The sequence below is a fragment of the Mustela nivalis genome (assembly GCF_964662115.1).
Source record: "Mustela nivalis genome assembly, chromosome: 9".
Taxonomy (NCBI): Eukaryota; Metazoa; Chordata; class Mammalia; order Carnivora; family Mustelidae; genus Mustela; species Mustela nivalis.
The window spans coordinates 83,977,156-83,996,999 of NC_139028.1; the positions used below are offsets into that span (position 1 = coordinate 83,977,156).

A 19,844-nucleotide genomic window follows, 5' to 3' on the forward strand; every position below is an offset into this window, starting at 1 on the left:
AAATTTTAGAGAGGTCAACTTGGCCCAGCCTAAAGTTGTCATACCATATGATGAGAAATTTTACTTATTTTTATTTTTCTTCAATTTTTCTGCAATGTTTGCAGGTTTCACCTCCAGTAAATGGCCATGGTTTTATAATACCCTAAGAGCCCTGAATTCTTTGGACTCTGATCTTTTCTCCTCCTAGCTGCCCATTCCTCACAGCTCTGTGGCTGTCTTTGATATTTCTCTACCACGTTAGCTTGGTTCCAACTTGAAGATTCTGTTCTAATTTCGCCATCTGGAATGTTCTTCCCCCATATATCTGTTCAGCTAACTTTCCCTGCGTTGGCCTTTGCTCACGTCTTCCAGTCTCAAAGAGGCTTACCTTGGCTATCCTACTCAGCACTGTATGTCCTTTCCTACCATTTCCCTCCACAGTGTCAGTCTTTTTATTATTTTTCAATGATCTATCCCTAGTGTATAGAACCCATTTTAACATATATTTATTAAATAGAAGCATTATGCACACAAAAATGCTCCCTGTTTTAGCATTGCTTAGTAATTAAAAAAAAAAAAAATCTAGAGATATCCTAAAGATCCATCAGTATAAGCCATAGTTATCTTCATTCCAGGAAACATTATACAAGATTTTTTTAAATGATTTTATTTATTTATTTGAGAGAAGGGGGGGTAGAGGGAGAAGGACAAGCAGACTCTCAACTGAGCTGAAGGGAGGGCTTGATCCCAGGACACTGAGATCATGACCTGAGCCGAAGGCAGGTGCTTACCTGACTGAGCCACCCAGGCACCCCAGGAAATACTGTACAAGATTTAAATTAATGTGAAAGAGTTATACATTCTCACATAGAAAGATACCAGAAGTGATATCCTCGTATTGGATTGTCTCCTTTATTATTATATAGTATCCTTCTTTGTCTCTGGGTATAGTCTTTAAATTTTTCGTTTTTAAATATTTTATTTATTTATTTGACAGACAGATCACAAGCAGGCAGAGAGGCAGGCAGAGAGAGAGGAGGAAGCAGGCTCCCTGCCAAGCAGAGAGCCCAATGTGGGGCTCGACCCCAGGACCCTGGGATCATGACTTGAGCTGAAGGCAGAGGCTTTAACCCACTGAGCCACCCAGACGCCCTTTTTTCTTTCTTTTTTTTTTTTATTTTTTTGCTATTTTAATTACTGTATGTCTTGGTTTGGACCTCCTTAGCTTGATTTTTTGGGGAGTATCTCTATTCCTTCTGAATCTGGGTATCTGTTTTCTTCCTTAGCTTCAGGAAGTTTTCAGCTATTTTTTTCTCCAGATAAATTTTCTGTCCTTTCTCTCTCTCTTCAGGGATCCCTGTAATACAAATGTTGTTATACTTGATGGAATCACTGAGCTCCCTAAGACTGTTCCTAATTTGCATACTTTTTTTTTCCCTCTCATTTACTCAGCTTGATTACTTTCCATTACTCTGTGTTCCAGGTCATTAATTCATTTCTCTGCTTCCTCTGGCCTGCTATTTATTCCATTAAGTATATTTGAAATTTCAATTATTGTGTTCTTCATGTCTGATTGGTTCTTTTTTATCTCTGTGTTAAGGATCTCACTGAAGTCTTCCACCCTCTTCTCAAGTCCAATGAGTACTTTATGTTCTTTAAATTCTCTATCAGGTATTTTGCTTATCTCCATTTAACTTAGGTATCTTGCTATGATTTTGTCCTGGTCTTTCAGTTGGGACATATTCCTTTGTGATTTAGGTCTCTTACTGTGATTTTGTCCTGTTCTATCACTTGGGACATATTCCTATGTTTCCTCATTTTGCCTAACACTCCGTCTCTTTTTCTCTGTGTTAGGAAGTCAACCAGGTCTCTCACTCTCAGAAGTAGCGGGTGGGGCACGCACCTTTAATAAGATGGTGCTGGTCTTCTTCCACAGAGGACACACAGCTGCTGTGGAGACTGGGGCCAACTGGCTGCTCAACAAGACACATGGGCAGGTGGGGCTGCAGCTTTAACAAGGTGTGTGTGCCATCCCTGGGAGGTTGGGAGATGTAGTGTTGGCAAGGTTTGCTCTGGTCTTCTTGGGGTGCGGTCCCACAGAACTGGGACTGAGGCAAGACTGGCTGGAGGGGGGTGAAGCCTAAGGTTCATCTGGTTGTAAGAAATCAGGAAATTCAGCCTTTCCAGTTTTCAAAGGCAGATTCTTCTTCCCTGTGCAGGCTCCCTGGTGTGATCAGGTTTCTCACCCGTCTGCACACCTGGAGCTCTTTCCCGCCAGCAGCCAGACCCATGGGGCTTAACTCCTCATTCAGTCTCTGCCCTTCCTACTGTCCTCAATGTGGCCTCTTCTCTACATTTAGTTGTGAAGTTTGTTCTTCTAGTTGTCGGGTTATTTTTAGGATTACTTACATTGATGTGTGTTATCTAGTTCGAGGATAAGGTGGGTTTAGGGTTGTTGTACTCTGTCATCTTCCCCAGAAGTCCCAGATAGTAAGAATTTTTATAAACATTAATAGAATCTTGTGATGAAAAGATATGAAAGTAAATATAAGACAACTTAAAAACGTTATCTAAAGTATAGGAAAAAACTAGCTATGCCTAGGTGAAGAAAACAACCTGTAAACATATAAACAGCACTGCAAAGGCCTTGTGATGTGGAAAGAGCTGAGTAACCTTGATTTTTAGAATTAGGGTGGCTAGAGTTTTGTGAGCTAGGAGAAGTGTATGAATGAAATATGAGATGATTAAAGTTTGTTTAGATCACGAAAAGGATTTTGGATTTCTAAGTGGATTTTGATGTCAATTAAGAACATCAATCAGGGGACAAAATTTTCACTTGTATTTTGAAAAAATATTATTTTGGCTACTTGTGAAAAATTTATTGAAGGGGAATCATCTACATAAGCAGAAGAATTGTCAGGTTATGGCCATTTCTTAGATGAATTAGAGTATAGGCAAGTGAGGTAAAAAATGCATGAATATTTAAAATGCGTTTTAGAATTAAAACCTACAGAGATTACTGATGGATTGACTACTAAAGGTTGACAAATAGAAACATAGAATATAACTAACTGTGTTCTGGTTGAGAATTTGAAGTGTTTTATGATTAACTGTGCTGGGGGAAACATGGGGAAAACAAGAGTTTTATCTAGGATAGGTCTAAGGAACAGATGGAAATGCGAGGGCAGATGGATATATAGATAAAGAGCTTCTAGAGATATATATTTGGGAATTATCAAAAGATAGATGATACCTAAAACTATGGCATGGATGATGTCACTGAAAGAGAGAATATAGTTGAAAAGAGAGTGTCAGAATTTGGGGCACTGAGAAACTACAACGTAGTTTTGTTGGAATGCAAGTCAATGACACAAGGATGGTGGGAACTGTCAGTGAGGGAGAAAGAACCTGTCATTCACAATTGTACCTCTTGAACTTGTGCTTGCCATTCCCACTCCCTAAAAAGCTCTTCTTCAGGAAGCTGTTAAATTCAGCCAACATATTGTATATCGTTAATTTCAGATGTAGTGTTCAATAATTCATCACTTGTTCCAGGAACCGTGGTACAGTCATTTTCTTTTTTCTTTTTTAAGATTTTATTTATTTATTTGACAGAGAGGGAACACCAGCAGGGGAAGCAACAGAGGGAGAGGGAGAAGCAGGCTCTCTGATGAGCAGGGAGGCAGATGCAGGCTTGATTTCAGGACCCTGGGATCATGACTGGAGCCAAAGGCAGACACTTAACCAATGGAGTCACCCAGGTGCCCTATATGGCCATTTTCTTTACCTTTTTAGTGCTTCCTCAGTTACCACCTATGCTTTTCTGCTTCATTTCTCTTTCTAGCAGCAGCTAACATATTTTGTAGTTTATGCAGTTGTTTATAACATGTCTTCCCTCATTAAAATGAAAGAAAGGGATTTTGAAAAGAAAAAAAAAAAAAAGAAAGCAGGGATTTTGTTTGGTTAATTTTAAAAACTGCCATTAACTCCAGAACTTAAAACAAAGTTTGGTATATTGGTGATGTCTAATAATTTGTGAAATTACATAGAAACAGTTCCAGAATTTAATAGAAATTATCATAATTGGGGCGCCTGGGTAGCTCAGTTGTTAAGCAGCTGCCTTAGGCTCAGGTCATGATCCCAGGGTCCTGGGATCAAAGCCCACATAAGGCTTCCTGCTCAGCGGGAAGCCTGCTTCCCCCTCTCCTCTCCACAAAGAGAGAGGTGTTCCCTCTCTCTTTGTGTCTCTCTCTGTCAAATAAATAAATAAAATCTTAAAAAAAAAATAAAGACTGAATGGGAACTAAGGACATAGAGACTGCATGTAGCTAGCTAGCTGTTATATATAACCAGTTCATAGGCTTCTGTTAATCCCATGTGTTTGAGAGTAACCAGGCAAGGCCACCAATGGCTACTAAGTACATCTTCAAAAACCACGCACATATTGTAGATTGTTTGGTAGACTCTTATTCCTGAAGGTTCTGATAAGAGATGTAGCAGTGGGAAACAGAAGTCAGAAAGAAAATGACATGGGTTTTCTTTTGGGGGGGAGGGGGTGGGGGCACAAAATTCAAGTCTGAATATTCTGATTTCAGAAGGCTTTATTAAGAACAATGATTAAAAATGCTACTAAAATAGACATAGTAGCGGTGTTTTTAGGCTTGAATGAAGGTTCATTCACCAAATATTTTTATATCTCTGTAAAGCTAATTTCCTTGGGCTCAGTTATAGAGATATCGATATGTAAGGTATGCTTTAGTAACTTGAGTTACAGAGAAAAAGGGAGAATGGGTTGATTTTCTAAGTTAGTTGATATTTTGGAACCAATATAAATATAAAATTTAATTGGAATAGAAATAAATAAAATAGAAATAAATAGAAATAGAAATAAATAAAAAAATTAAATATCTGTCTAACCCAATCACAACACACTCACACTCACATACTCTCACTTGTATGCTGACACAGAGGCATTAGAGAACATCCCTATGCTTTAGACACTTAAGAGATTTAAAAAAAAACTATATGAAGTAAACAAGATATGGCCTTTTTAGGAAAAAGCTGCAAAGAGTTGAATGAATGCTTTGCTAAGAAAAAGCGTAATAATTAATGTCATTTATTTATGAAATGTTACAAAATGTTATACTGTTATCCTTTAGAAGATCCATGCTGATCCAATGACACTTTTTTTTTTCCACTAATTGTCTCATGACCATGAGAGAAATTTGCCTGTCCAGTGTCAAAATGGTCCTGTGGCAGTTTGCCTCTCAGAGCCTCAGAGAGCTCCCATGAGTACCCAGAGCTGCCAAACAAACCACCACACATTCCGAGTTATTTGTAAAGTAAATTATTTAAAGTAAGTGGAACAGTTTTCCTGTCCCTCAGGACGGGTGGAGTTCTTGCCTAGCTCCTCATTCCATCCACCAGCAGTTTCCAGTGTGATTTCAACTGAAGATACTGTTTGTGTGGTTTACTCAAAATGGGTCTCCTCTGCCTCCTTCAAGTGATTTGCTTTCCATGAGTGGAGAGAAAACCCTTACATCTTAGAATGCTTTGAGGCTGGTCACAAATGGTCTTTAAATACTTCTTACTGTCCCCTGCTTGCAATGAAAACTGAGCAAGGCCAACATAATATTGATCAGTTTTATCTTTTCTACAAATTATAATAGTATTTCTCGTCTAGATTCTAGGTTTTCTCTCATGTATTAAAAACAATCTGAATTCTTATTTTCATATATTGTTTTGAAATGTTCTTATACACACTATGTAAAACAATAAGATTATAAATATCACGGAATAAGATTCAAGTTTATGAATGACTACCATGTTTTAAGTTTGTTTGTTTTGTCAGGACATTAATTAGTTTGAATTTCTCTTGCCTTCATTAGAGTCATGAATGTCAGCGACTTGAATGAGTATATATGGGAGAGTTCTGTGTTCTTATAAATATCGTTGCATACTAATATTCAAATTTACACATATGCTAATATTTGAAACAACTACATTTTTAAAGGGAATATTATTATTTCAATGAAAAATTTTAGCCCATTTACTTTTCTATTGAATGAGCAGAGGATCATCTAATTCTCTAAACTTCCTAAGAAAAAATCATATTGAAAGTGACAGTGAAGGAATACATGTAATGCATATATGAATTATCTGTAGTCACAGAATCTCTACAGGTATTTTAACCTTGAAAGAAAACCTTTAGGCAGAAGATTTAGTCCCCACATGATTTGATTATCAAATTATGAGCCTTGAGCTTACACGTTTTTAGAATGAGCGGTCATGTCTGTCTGGCTGTGTCTGTCTACCCATTCACATTGTACTCACCTAGACATACCTATATTTTTATATTTCCTTGATCTATAAACCTTGAAAGTTCTCACTGTATATCCAGGGCATTTCTGTTTTCTTCTTTCATTTCTTCTTAATAAAATATAAAATCAGTCAGTGATCTCTAATACTAAGAAAAGGAAAGATTTTAAAACCTTAACCTTCCTACAACTTTTTTTGTTCTAGATTTTTGTGTTTAGAGTAGGTTGTTCTTTCCTCTTAAAAGAAAAAAGAAAATGGAGGAGGAAGGGATGTAGAAAGAAAAGAGAAGGAAATAAAAAAGAAGGTGTGTAGCAGGGCATTTCAAAGTCACGTTTCCTCTTAATTTTTTCCCCAACCTTGTTTATCATTTGGCAGAAGATAAAACCAATCTGGATGTGAAACTAACAGACAAGTTATGAAGTTACAGAACTAGTAATGCATTCTAAGATCTAAGACTGAGGGATTTCAGGATTTGGTTTCAGTATCTATTGAAATTGGAATTTCCTGTGTATATTTATTGGTAAATAGCTGTTCCAGTTGAAAACTAGAGTAGCAGCTTGGTGACAACAAGATGACATGTGAATTACCCAAGCTTGAGAATAGCAAGTTGGGGGAAGAAGTTGAACAGTTGCAATTACAAATTGCAATTGACCTCCCATAGTTGGAAGGATGCCACTGACGTTGCTCACCTTGATTAACAAGCATCCCCTACAGCTCGGACCACTGAAAAGCGACATTTTACATTTCCAAGCTGGGTTATTAATTTAATCTGTGTGAACATTGATTCATAATCTGTAATGGGCATGCCCATAATTTCAAATGAAAATGGCATTTTGCAAACTATGAAAATATAACAAACCAGCTACTCAGAAATTCCAGCAGTTTAAACTGCAAAATATGTGCTTGTAATGCTGGGTGAAAAAAATTGGGCTAAAGCTGCTGATTGCCTTTTTAGAAAGTGCTGAACGAAAGCTTCAATGGGGCTTTGTTACCCCCAGGGTGAGACTACCTCCTGGGGCAACCGAGCAAGTTTCACTGTGCACTGTGTGATGACTGGTACTTGACACTTTCTACAGATGCAGGGAAGAATAGTCCTAAGGCACAGAAAATTGCCTGCAAGCCAATGTCCTGTTTTATAATCTTATGAAAATGATAATGGCTACTTTTTCTACGATGTTGGCCGTACTGGGGTGGGGGCAAGAGGTAGGAAACTTGCTAAAGTAACATTTAATGAATGTTGAGAGCATGTTACTTACTTTGTTATTACAGAAAGGCGGGCTCTGTGGGAGTTGCCAAGACTCAGGATCTATTCTCTGCTATGTATTAAAAAGAAGTTTTGAGTCTCCTTTCCATCCGTGGGAAAAGGAAAATGCATTGCCTCTCCCTTTAGTAACACTGGGGCTCTGAGGTCCCCCATCTGTTCTGAAAGTTTGCAAAGATTCCTTGCTTCCACTAAACACTGCTTGCCGCCGTTCTCCTCTCTCTCATTCTGTGTTGCTCTCTCTCAGTTCTTGAATCCCTTGTGCGTAGTCACGAGAAGAGGGCAGAGTAGGGGGCAGCCCCACTTTCTTTTAGTACTTCCCAAAATACAACACGAGATGGATCCTGAAAATTGTGGGTGATGACAGAGTGAGCAACAGGCAAAACTCAGAGAACAGTGCAACATTGAATACTTTATAAGCCAGCCTTATTTTTGAAAGTCTCTGTCTCGACCTGTTGTGAAGTATTTTCTGTGTATGAAGTTTCTTTTCCTTACTTCCTGGTTCCCACCATTTTCTGAGTAATTTCTCTCCTTCTACCTTTCTACTTATCATCCCCTCTTCACTTCCCCTCTCCCCCATACTGACTCCTTCAGGCTACCTCTCCCTTCCCTTTTTGGATTTTTTTTTTTTAATCCAACTTTTTTTTACATGCTGACTCATTTTAGACCTAAAGATAGCTGCAGATTAAAAGTAAGGGGATGGAGAAACATTTATCACACAAATGGAATGCCAAAAGAAAGCTGGAGTAGCAATGCTTATATTGGAAAAACTAGACTTATTTAGATACTCTAACAAGAGACAGAGAAAGGCATTATATAATCATAAAGGGGGCAGTCGCACAAGAAGATATAACAATTGCAAATATATTTTTTAAAGATTTTATTTATTTATTTGACAAAGAGAGAGAGAGATCACAGGCAGAGAGACAGAGAGAGAGAAGGGGGAAGCAGACTCCCCACTAAGCAGAGAGCCCAATGCGGGGCTCAATCCCAGGACCCTGAGATCATGACCCAAGCTAAAGGCAGAGGTTTAACCCACTGAGCCACCCAGATGCCCAAACAATTGTAAATATTTATGCACTCAACATGGGAGCACCCAAATGTGTAAAACAATTAATAGCAAACCTAAAGGAACTAATTGATAATAATATCATAAAAGTAGGAACTTTAACATCCTACTTACATCAATGGACAGATCATTTAAACAAAATAAACAAGGGAACAATGGCTTTGAATGACACACTGGATCAGATGGACTTAACGGATACATTCAGTGCATTCCATCCTAAATCAGCAGAATAAAAGTTCTTCTCAAGTGCTTATGGAACATTCTCAAGAATATATGGACTACTGCTATACTGATCTTTGACTGATATGAATAATTAGTACTAGGTGTTTAATAGCCAGACTCTGGAGTTAAACTCAGCTTGAATATTTCAAATCGATCACCCACTAGCTGTTGACTATAGACAATACATTCATCCTCAGTCAGCCCTTGGTTCCTCATGGGAAGTCATTTGTATCTATAATTGAACCTCATTATTCATAGATTCCATATCTGTAAATTCGCTTTGTAACCCTCCTCCCCTCCACAAAAAAAAAAAAACCACTTGTCTGTTTAACACTGTCTTCTGGGGCCATCTTTACAGATCTAAATAATTAAAATTATTTTGCTAAAAAAGGAAAATGAGAGAGAAAGAAGGAAGGGAAAACAATTGAAGTCACTTATTCATTTTCTTCCCTCATCTGCTATCTTTTACAAAAATTTTCTCAATGGTCCTTCAAGAAAGGTTATAAATATATCCAATTTTCAAATATGAAAATAAGGCCCTAAGGTATGAATGAAGTGGCCCAATTCACAGAACTAATATGCGGCAGAGGTTTCATTAAAACCCGTCTATAGGGGCATTTGGGTGGCTCAGTCAGTTAAACATCTGCCTTCGGCTCAAGTCATGATCTCAGGGTCCTGAGATCAAACCCATCTGACTCTCTGCTCAGCAGGAAACCTGTTTCTCCCTCTCTCTCTGCCACTAGCCCCCCCCCCAACTTGAACTTGCTCGCTCTCTCTCTCTCTCTCAAATAAATTCTTAAAACAGGGCGCCTGGGTGGCTCAGTGGGTTAAGCCGCTGCCTTCGGCTCAGGTCATGATCCCAGAGTCCTGGGATCGAGTCCCGCATCGAGCTCTCTTCTCAGCAGGGAGCCTGCTTCCTTCTCTCTCTCTCTCTCTGCCTGCCTCTCTGTCTACTTGTAATCTCTGTCTGTCAAACAAACAAACAAACAAAAAAATTCTTAAAACAAACAAACAAACAAACAAACAAAAAAACAACGGTCTATAAAGCCAGGGCACTGTGTATGTGTGTGCACATGTACATGCCATCTGTGTGTAGGTTTATGTAGTATTTTGGACAAGACCCTGTTTCAAATGCACCATACAGGGCCACCATTCCTAAAAATACCAGATAGAAAACACAGAAGAGCTTATTGGTTGTCAGGTGTGTTGGATGAGCAATTGAAAGTTTTTCTGAGGATTATGATTCATATCTGTTTTTCAGATTGATTAAATTCCCTTATGTCTCCCATTTCACATCTTTTTTTGTTCCTCATGGCCCACAGATGTCCTTTGACTACCGCTATTGCAGACTTGGCCTTGAATAGCAGGCAGCTTGGTTTGGGCTCAAACCGCCTTCTGTTGGTAGACTCTGTTGGTAAAGTGTTTGTGGGCTGGGGATGATACCAGCACAGGGAGTGCAGAGCAGAGGCAAAACACACTCCTACAGACCCACCCAAATACAGAGCCTGTCCTGGTCTTCCACTGATCATTTGTCATATGGATGTTTTAAATACACCACATGAGACAGTAATAGAGTATCTCTACTTACAAATGGTTTATTTTAAATTTCCACATCCAGCTTCTAGCCCATTTTTAACAGGAATGTGCAGAAACATTGTACATACTTGAATAAGAGAAAACAGGAGGGAAGACTTAAATATATAATTTAATATGTAGTTAAGGCATCAGAGTAATAAAATTGATTTTCTTCTAATGGCAACTAATGATAAAACACTGAATTACCAATAGTCAAAGTTAGTCCAGAAAGTCAAAAATAGTCAAAGCTCACGAATGGTTGCTTTATTTGGGAAACACACGCACACACGGTGCCATAGGAGAGATCTAAATTACATAAGTAACCGAAAGTCCAGGTTAAAAGAAGAGATGCTATTTTTTATGAATCACTTGTAATTTTAAAATCTTTCATGTATCTCCATCTGTAATAGTTTGAATGGTGGCACTGGAAAGATAAACGTCATGTCTTAACCTTCAGAACCTGTGCATGTGAATGTATTTGGAAAACAAAAGGCTTTTTACAGATTTAAGTTAAAGATCAGATCTAAATAGTTGATATAGGGTTGGTCCTAAATCCGATGACAGGTGTCCTTAAAAGAGAAAAGTCCAGGGAGATTTGTGACTCAGACACACAGCAGAGAAGGTCATGTAAGGATGAAGGCACCGATTAGAATCATACAGGCCCCATGGAAGGAGCAGTGAGGTCACCAGAATCTGGAAAAGGAAAGGAAGAATTGTTCTCTTGAGGCTTCTGCATACTCCTTGATTTCAGGCTTTCAGCCTCCACAACTGTCCTAGAATAAATTTTTCAACCTCTCGTTTTGTGGTAATTTCTTATGACAGTTTTAGGAAACTAATCCTCTGCCCGTATCTATAAGAAGAATAACAATTCTTGGTCTTTGGTGAAAGTCTCACAACCTATAGTAGACATTTTCATGCCAAGATGGTAAGTATACCCATTAGTGAAATTTTATGGGAAGTCTTTGGCAATTATAATCGGAGTCATTTAAGTTTATACTATTTGATAAAATAATTCAATCAAAGTGATCAGAAACTTAGCTGTTAACACCTTTCCCTTAGAAATTCACATACAGTTTGTCTGTAGTGGGGCCCAAGAATCTTTATTTTTTTAAAGATTTTATTTATTTATTTGACAGAGATCACAAGTAGGCAGAGAGGCAGGCAGAGAAAGAGGTGGAGGCAGGCCCCCTGCTGAGCAGAGAGCCAATGCGGGGCTCCATCCCAGGACCCTGGGATCATGACCTGAGCTGAAGGCAGAAGCTCAACCCACTGAGCCACCCAGGCGCCCCGGAATCTGTATTTTTAATGAGTATTCTAATTATTAACTGCCGGGTTTAAAAAAAAACAGTATTATAGTTTTGAATTTTTCTGTTTTATATGTAAGGTATGAGAATCTACCACCTTTAACAATTTATTATTGAAATATAATTAAAGATTTGATAAATTGGGCTTATATTTGAATTATAAAATCAAATATATTTATTGATACTTTTTCACATTTTATGTAGATTATACATTCTCTAAAATAATTGTGCATTGTACTCATAATCAGAAACTAACTCTATACAGATCATTATGCTGTAATGTGATCAGTAATATAGTGAAGATACATATGATGATGTGTGTAAATAGGAAATAATAACAAAAAATTAGTTTTACCTGAGTTGGGTGGTCATCCAGGATGTTTTACATGGGGTTGACGTTTGTACAGAGACTTGAAGAAGGCAAGAACACTTCAGAGTGAGAATTCAAAAATCATAGAAACTGAGAGCTAAAAGTACGTGTTTGCATAGTAATAAAATAAATTCTATAGCATGTTAGTATTTTTTTTTTGTAAATTGTAGTTGACACACAATGTTACATTAGCATCAGGTGTAGCATAGAGAGACTGGACAACTGTATATATTATGCTAGACTCACCCCAAGGGTAGCTACCATCTGTCACCATACAATGTCATACGTTAGTATTTGTGTTAGCAGAGTGTTGTTAAAAAGGAGTCCGATTTTTCAGAGGCCTCTATAGCAGAAGAGCATTTCTTTAAGAAGCGGGGTGACCAGATGAGTACCCTAGGAAGCTAGCCATACTGGGAGGAGGAAAGAAGGGTAAGAAGTTGAGCAGGTACAAAATGACAAGGATAGAAAGAGGTGAGAAAACAGGACAAGTATTCAGGTGATCCTCACCTTTATTAAAAAAATACAAACAAAAACAAAACAATAAAACCACCTCTACCTTATATTATCCCTTCATGTGTACCATTTTTGAGAACATTAGCGGCTAATACAAAGCTGATTACAAATCAGGTCCATCAGGAAATCCTAGGCAATTAACTTAATAAAAGGGTGCACAAGATTCACTTAAAGCAATTGTTGAGAAGTTATATTAATTTTTAGCAGTCTGGAATGCTCCTCCTCCTTAAGGCCTGTGAAAATCACCTGGAAAGCTTGTTAAAACGGATTTCTGGTTTCTACCTCGCTGCAAGAGATTCTGATTCGGAAACTCTTGAGTGGGATTTAATAATTTGCACTTCCACTGAGTTCCTAGACAATGCTGATAGTCTGGAACTCACAACACATACAAATAATTTGGATAGATTCAGATATTCTCACTCAAAAACCTGATGGAGACTTAGAAATAAAAGCATTTAAGAGCAGCATGTAACAAAAAATCTGCACGTTGGAACCTTTAGAGACGGCCTTACAGCCTAATTATGTCATTAAGTGCCAACATTTTTTTTTTTTATACTTCAGGTTATCAATCTTCAGCAAGCTGGCTTCTCTTCTGTCTTTGGAAATTATGTCTCATGTTCCCTAAATGATTCCCTAAACGTCTTATGTTCCCTAAATAATGTCTTGTGTTCCCAATCATTTAGGGAACAGGGAAGAAGAAGCACAAGATTGTCAAGGCAACCAAGGCTCAAAAGAGGAGAGAAGGGAGGAGCTTGGAACTTCAGGGAGAATCTAGTTCTTTCCATGAGTCCTGAGTCTAAGGAGAGGAGCTTGTGGAGTGATAGCAGCCGTTGTGTCTGCCTCTCCCGGGTGCCAGTTTTTATCAGATCCTCGGAACATGAGAAATTGAGTAAACATGAGCCAGGATCCATTTCTCCTGTTAGATGTTTCCCCCTTGGAAAGTAATAGAAATTCACACCTCTGGTGAGTGTTTCCTTTTGCCCCCTGTGATTATCATTTGCTGTGATCAGAACCATTTAACATTTTAATAGGTCTCTGCCAGTGTCTTCTAGAGTGAAAGTGAAAATCAGTGGGGTGAGGTTTCCGAAACTCTGTGAAGTCCTGAAAGGAAGAGATTAATATAAACGGAAGGTGGTGATTTTATTATTCTAAAGATGCCTTTGGACTTTTCCCTCTGTAGAATCACAGATACCATGCAGGCCTTATAGCTCTCTTCCCCCTTGCTTTAGAATCTGACTACATACAATTTGCAGAATGGAAGGATCTGAAACCACTCAGCATAAGAAGCTTGCAAAATCAATATAACTCCTATCAGTCAGTGACGCCAAGGACAAGATTCATTTCATGCATCAAACAGAATGCAAAGTTGTGGATTCCTCTACTCCTGGTGAAATGTATTTCTGTACAGATACATGAAGTTAATAAAAGCTTAACACTTTGATTGTGTATTGGCAGGACTTTTTCTCCGTGATTAATGATCTCATATTCCATGCCAATACTATAGCAAACCCTTCTGAAATTATTTACTACTTTTTGAAGGTAGTCTAGTCATCCTTTCTCTGATATGGATTTCTTTAATCACAAAGGATTTTTACCACCTCAGTCATTCATTAAGAATGTATCCCACCCTGTCTTCACTGCTGAACTTAATAAATGTTGTTGGCATAAATTCGTCAAATCCTGAGGTCTTTATGCACATGCACACACATGCATAATTTTATATAAAAACAACAAAGTCTTCTTCTTTTCTTTGTTTGCTCAGACCTTCCTTTCATAAATTTCCTCTCCCTGCAACCCTCCTCTGCCAATTCTTAACCTTTTTGATTCCAAATTTGTATGCTTACTAACATGATCCTATCTATATAGGCACATTCAGACACAAACACATATTTGTACATTCACAGAGCATGATTCATTGTTAATACTGTTATATAAATGCATCACACTTTTAATTTTTCCTCTTATTACTTAAACATAACTCACGGTTCTAATTGACATGTAACTTAACCTTAAAATAATATAGTGTATCATGTTGTCAAAGAAAATCAGAGCCAGACAGTAGTTGAAGCAATTAAAAAAAAAAAAAAAAAAAGACAAAAACAAACAAACAAAAAAAAAAACAGATTTTTACTCAGGGACTATTGCAATTGAGGAAAAAGAGATCTCTGTATAGAACTGAGCTCAACTTTACATACAGCATGGACAAAAAGGGATTTCCAGCTAAGGAGTGGGGTGAGGTCAATGGATGGAAAATGATGAAGAAGAAACATTAGGAATATGGGAGGGTTCTGGTCAACCCAGGATTCTTACTGAAAGCACACTGAAAATGTCAGATATTAGTATCCAAGATGCCCAGATACTGGAGGTGGGAATTCTGGCTAAACTGATTAGCAAGATTCCTGCCACAACTTGGTGCTATGGTCCTGGCAGATGCTGAGGAACTTGACTAAAGTTTGATCAGGGAGAGTCCTTGTCAGTGTACATAACATGATTTATCCAGAACTCTTATTTTGTTTCCAGATATTTATGATTAATGCCCCTTTAAATTTATGTTTGCAAGGCCCAGGACTTTTATTTCTATGAATACATTCTCAAGTGTAGGATTGTTGGGAGTTGTGGGGTTTTTTTGTTTGTTTGTTTGTGTTTGTTTGTTTTTTTAGTTTAAAATACTCTGGCCAAAAGGGTTGTGATACTTCAGGTTTTGACTGTATTTATATGTGAGACCCTCTTTCTCCCAAAGGATGCTTTTCTAGCTGTCTTTTACATAGGGGCACAGAATGAATTCTGCCACACATCTATAGTCAGCTTTGGCTTCCCTTTGTTCATACTGGTAGACCTTGAAAGAAAATTACCTTGCAAACATCCTGGTGGTCACATGGACTGTTGAGTCTGATAAAAGGAAAAGGGAACGAGTGCCTTTAGGTAATACAAAGGTCTTTTAACAAAACAGTCCATGACCTTTCTGTCAAAATTCAGAGGAGTTTCAGAGTTCTTCTGAATTTCCTGAGGGCAGACATTGTAAGTGTTTCCCATGCTGCAACGCCCCATGGCCAAGCCAAGTCAAAGTCATTTTTATTCAATCTGTTTGCGTATGAAATATAACGATATACACTTTGGAACAGCTTTGACAACTGCAGGGAGAATAATTTAAATCTTTCTTCCTTTTGATATACTTTTGAGTTATTAATCTGACTATATATATTCCTAAATACATATTTCTTGGCATTTCACAGAGAAATAAATCACCTATAGAAAGTATTTAAAACTCCTGAGCATGGTGTTTAAGAGTTTTGATATTTGAATTTTACCAATTTCTTCAGGTTTTACCAGTGTTTCAGTGAGTACCCTATATGCACTTTAGATGATGTTGTTTGCTGGTTTATAATGTATATACACTCAGCACTTCCCTTATACATTGTCATTACCTATGTCATTCTCTCTGCTTAAGATACCTTTCCCTCTGTTGCATTTAATAATCCTATGTGTCATTCAAGGCCCAACACAAATATTTTTTTTCCATGAAATTTTTAATAATTGTTTAACCTGATGCCTTACTCCTGTCACATTTTGTCATATGCTATCCTCATCATGATGTGGGTTCTTCGTTCCTGTATATTACATGCTATTGGATTAGGGATAATGTATTGCTAATTTTTTTGTTTCGTTTTGTTTTTCTCAAAGATTCTTACCTGTAGGAGGAACCAAGAAAATACTTACAGGGTCCATAATTTTTATAGAGACCATATAATGTGATATTTTGTCATCAAAGGTATCCAGGGTTGAAAACCAGTCATTTACTGTGACCTTGGAGAAATTATTCTGAACCTGTGCTTTCTTGCTTGTGAAAGGAATGTAATATCACTTACATTTCTGGGAAATTATGAGAATTAATCATCTATGTAAAACATCTGCCCGTGTCTGATATATACTTGTATATAATAAATACTGGATGGTGTTTTTTTAAGCATAAATGACAGGGAGTACCTTGGAGGGTCAGTCATTTAAGCACCCTTTGGCTCAGGTCATGATCCCAGGGTTCTGGGATCAAGCCCCACATCAGACTCCCTGCTCAGCGGGAAGCCAGCTTTCCCCTCTCCTTCTCCAACTCCCCCTGCTTCTGTTCTTGCTCTCGCTCTCTCTCTCTCTCTCTCTCTCTCTGTGTCAAATAAATAAAGAAATAAAATCTTAAAAAAAAAAAAGAATAAATGACAGGGAACTATGGTTATGGCTGCCATAATAAGTGATTCTTTAAATGTAGGTAGAAACACTGCAAATCTGTTGAACAGAAGTTTGCATTTCTGCAATTATTATTTTTGTTATATTTCTGTGGGAAAGCAAACCTTAAGATCTTATGACACTACTCCAGATCTTTGAATTTTATGAGGCTTAAATCTGAAGACATTGGAAACACTCTGGAAGACTTTTTCATTTAAAACAAAAGCTTAAAAACAAAGTAAATTGGAAACATTAAAACATTACTCCAAGATAAGCTTTATTTTTATAATTTTTGCATTTAGAATAAAGTGAGAGGGGTGCCTGGGTGCTCAGTGGGTTAAGCCTCTGCCTTCGGCTCAGGTTATGATCCCGGGGTCCTGGGATTGAGCCCCGCATTTGGGTCTCTGATCAGCAGGGAGCCTGCTTCCCTTCCTCTCTCTCTGCCTGCCTCTCTGTCTACTTGTATTCTCTGTCTGTCAAATGAATAAATAAAATCTTAAAAAAAAAAAGAATAAAGTGAGAAATATTCATTCTGACAGGATAGCAAAGGAGCAAAAATTGTAAGGAAGGATTTGAAGGATGGTGAGGACAAGTCTCAGGACACAGAAACCAGTTTGTAGGAGCTCCCACTGGCCTGACCTAGGATCATCATTAAATTAAGTAAATATTAGTAGAAAAAGGAAGAGATACATAGTTCTAAGCATTCATTATTCTATACAGACTAGTGTGTAATTATTTATTAAAAATACTATCTGATAATTAATTTCAAAATGAAGGAGTGGATAAAATATATGACATCCAAATTCTGAAAAGAAAGGAACTATATAGCTTCCTGGAGAAAGGGAGATGAGGTGATTTTTCTATCTAGATTGACAAGAGTAGGTGAAGGCACTCCAGGTTGATGTGAGAATCTTTAACTTCATTTTAATTTCAGTTTCAGTTAATTCATGCAAATGAAAATAGACAAAACTACATTTAAAGATTTTCGAGAAATATTTTTGATTGATAATTAAATATGGCACATGTAAGAGGAAAGATACGGAAACTGAGCAGAGAAAATGGAAGGACAATAAAGGTCATTTCAAGCCAGAGGGAAGATGGCCTTGACCTTGACAAAACCAAAGAGCACCAATATTTTAAGTGTTAAGTTGATGCCAATAGAACTGTAAGTTCAGAAAAACTGATTTGAGAGCAGCTCATTAAATGGATTTCGAAAAGAAATCAATTAATATATAGTGCTATAAATAGATAATGAGGACTTAAGCTAGGACAGTAGTTACAAGTAAAAGTGTTCAAATATTCAGAGTTAGAGATGAGATGAGATTGAATCAAACAGCTGATTGTCTTTGAGAACTAAAGAAAATAATTAGCTAAATAATGGCCCCCGAACTCCCATCTTGAGTTAAATTGAACATATTTATTGTCAACATTGACACCAGTGGGAAAACTGAACAAAATGTCAAATCCCTTTGAAGGCACTGGAGAATTACTAGAGTGCAAGGTGGCAAGTACTCAAAGGACTAATCTCTGAGAAATGAAGTACTAAGAAGTTAACAACAGAGACTATGCAGTAAATTATTTAGAAATATGAGCACCACCATTCTTGTACACTCATTTACAATATGATTTTAAACATTTTCTCATGAAATGAAGTGCATTTCTCTGCCTCTTGAATGTGTCCTGAACTTGTGACTTGCTTTGTGACAGAGGCAGTATGGCAGATGGGATGTCATACTACTCCGAAGCCTAAATCTGAAAATACTCCTTTATTTTTGCTGATTTTCTTAGCACCCTAACCAGTTGGAATATGAATAAGCACAGGCTAACTTTCTTGGTGATGAGGGACCCATGAGACACTATCTTCACTCACAACTGATAGTGAGTCAACCACAGAAACCGAGCCATTTATTTGACCAGGAAATGATCACAGAAGCAAAAGCAAGCCCAGCCTGAAGGAGCCATGCCTAGATGAGCTTAGGCCAAATTTTTGACATTAAGAATCATGAAATAAATGAATGACAATGAAATGGACAAATTTCTAAAAATAATGAGTATTACTAATATTGACATAGGGACAGTTAAGGATATCTGAACAGTCCATATCGCTTAAAGTGTTAAATCTGTAAATAAAGACCTTCTCACAAAGGAAACTGCAAACCAGATGGTTTACATGTCAATTCTACTCATTCAGGTGAGAAATACTGCCAGTCTCACACAAATTCTTTCAGATAATAGGAAAAGAAGGCACATGTCCCAATTTTTTATGAGCTAAACATAATCTAGATACGAAGTTTTATATGGATTTGAGGACAAAGGACTTTATAACTAAATTTCTCCCATGACAATAAATGTAAAAATCCTAAACAAAATAGTAACCAACTGAATCTAACAGAATTGTATATAACCAACAAAATGATTGATTTCAGTAATGACAGTTTGATTTAATGTAGTCATTAGTCATATGTGAAATGAATCCATATAATCCAGCACATCAATAGTGTAAAAGAAAAAATGTATGTGATCATCTCAGTGGATACATTTGTGAGACCAGTTTTTCCTGCGACACTGCTACATTACAAATTACTCTGAAAGTCTGATTGATGGCTTACAATCAAATTTAGTTTTCAACTCATGTTGAAGCATCCCTAGGGTGTGTCTGCTTCAGAGTATGAATCAAATTCAGGTTTGCTGTATATGTTTTCTTTCTGAAGAAGCCTGAAGTTGCAGGAGTTATCTGGGGGAATTTCTTCATGGGGCCATTAACAGGAGAATGAGAAACTAAGCCAAATTAGACAGACAACATTTATAGTCTTCAACGTGTCCTGTCCATTAACATTCTGTTGAAGAGTCATATGACCAAATGAATGGTGTGGAGGGTTCTCTCCTGCCTACATGTGTAAGGTGGCTAAGGGTGGGAGGAACAGAAGAGCTGTAAGCAAATAACATACACCACAATGAAAAAAAAAGAAAAGAAAAAACTAAAATATTGGACAGCATTCAGATCCCACTCATGATTAA

At 37.4% G+C, this 19,844-nt stretch overlaps 1 protein-coding gene and 1 long non-coding RNA gene across 3 annotated transcripts in view; both read left to right on the forward strand.

The window, feature by feature from the left end:
- LUZP2 (leucine zipper protein 2) overlaps positions 1–19,844 on the forward strand; it is a 455,081-nt gene that overhangs the window by 172,751 nt on the left and 262,486 nt on the right. The window lies entirely within an intron of this gene.
- On the forward strand, positions 13,641–14,052 carry LOC309873472. The gene is made up of 2 exons (XR_014316378.1): positions 13,641–13,742; positions 13,841–14,052. It is a non-coding gene; the product is annotated as an uncharacterized lncRNA (long non-coding RNA).